Genomic DNA, 2,175 nt, shown 5'->3' with positions numbered 1-2,175 from the left:
CTTCTGCCTAATATTTATTAATATCTAGTATTATATATAATTAATACCTATTACTATTACTTATATTATTAAGTTATCTATAAATATAATATATAGCATAACTATAATACTTATGCCTATAAGTTATATTACTGCTGGCAATATAAATAGTATACTTTTTCTAGCCTTTATTAATAATATACTAATTGCTATCTAATCTATCTTAAGTAATATAATTATCTATATACTTTTAGCCTGCTTTTTAGATTATTAAGTTACTTTTAGCCCTAATAGTGTTTATAACCTTTTAGCTATATTATCTTCTATCTTTTAAGCCACTTTTTAAGCAGTCTTTTTTTACTTATAGCTCTATTGCCTTATTACTTAACTATTCTGCTTATACTTTAGTGCATTTTTCTTATTTCTTTTATCTTTATCTTTCTTTTTTATACTACTTCTCTCTAAAAACTAATACTAAAGCTTATTAATCTCCTTAAAAGTTATAATTATCTTTAGTTAAAGCTTACCTAAAAAGCTAATATATATAGTATAATACTATCTTATAATATATATTCTATATATTAACTATAGATCCTATATAATATTCTAGCTTCCTCTATAGTTAACTGGCTTATCTATAATTAGATTAACCTTAATATTATTATCTTTATCTTTATCTTTTATTTAACTGTTTAGCTGCCTTATAATAAGCCTTTAAATTCTCTGCCCTATTTTAATAGTAATTACTTAATACTATCTTACTTTAATCCTAATCCCTATACCGGCCTATATTATATATATAAGCTTCCTGCTTAGCTAATTAGTATTCTATACTTATAAGCTGCTATCCTGCTATATATACTTTAGCTAATTACTATATAGCTTAGTAAGCTAATACTCTTGCCTTAATATCCTTTCTGCTAGAATTAACTATAATATATATATTATAATTATCTACTTAATTAAATTAAGTAAAAATTATATTACCTTTTAATTATTATTATAGATTACTTTTATTTTATCTTAATCTATAATAAGTATAATCTGCCTATTTAATATAAATATATTATAGATTAGCTGCTATAAGTTATAGTACTATAGCATTATTACCTTTAGCCCCCTACCTAAAAGTCTACCTTATATATATATAAGTATATATAATATCTCTTAAAATAGCTATAAATTATAAAGCTATATTTTAACCTTCTGCCACTTTTACTAATTTTGCATTATATTTTATATTAATATTTCTATTAGTTATATTACCTTTACCGGCCTAGGCTCTAACTAATTATTCTTTAGATTATTTATAAATAATTAATTTACTTTAAGCTATATTATATTATTAGCAATCTATTTTATATTAATTATTCTACTAACTTTCTATTATAATCCCCTAAATAGCCAGTTTAATATCTTTTATACCTTTATAACTTAACTATAAAGCATATAGGTAAATTTTTTAATATTAACCTCCTTATCTATATAAAATAGCGCCTCTTTATTATCTACCTACTATATTAATAGCTGCCCTCCTATCTTTTAGTAATGCCCTTTTCTATATACTATTTACCTAATAATTATACTAATAATAATATAACTACTAATATATATTTATACAGTATATTACTCTTTAAATAAAAGTACTGCCTTTACTCTAACCTTATCTTAATCTTACGGCTTATCCTTAAATACAGCCTCTAGAAAAAATAGCTAGGCTTATTATAATATACTAGCTAGTATGCCTATATATAAATATAGCTTTATATAGCCTAGTAAATATTACTTAATATTAAGTGCTATATAAAAGTATAATAGCAGGTTTATATATAAATTCCTATTAATTTCTATTTTAATTAAAGAAATAATAAACTAGAATATAGCTTAATTAAGTATATTATATATTAAACTGCTTATACTGCTATTATTAAACTCTTTATTATACTTACTAACCTCTTTATCTTCTTTATTATTAATATTAATATTTTTATTACTATAGAACCTACTGTCTTAACTACTAGAAAATATATCTTCTTAAAGCTTTTTATTAATATTATATAGTAAGCTCTATTACTTATCTATAAACTAAATAGCCTAGCATTTAAGTGCCTCCTTATATCTAATATAATATAACCTTTAGTAAAAGCTTAAGTAGCAGTAACCTACTAAATAATATTTAATTATTAATACTTTCTT

This window comes from Fusarium proliferatum (assembly GCF_900067095.1).
Source record: "Fusarium proliferatum ET1 genome assembly, contig: FPRO_scaffold012, whole genome shotgun sequence".
Lineage (NCBI taxonomy): Eukaryota > Fungi > Ascomycota > Sordariomycetes > Hypocreales > Nectriaceae > Fusarium > Fusarium proliferatum.
The sequence above is the reverse complement of the archived record's forward strand: the minus strand, read 5'-3'. Positions refer to the sequence as shown.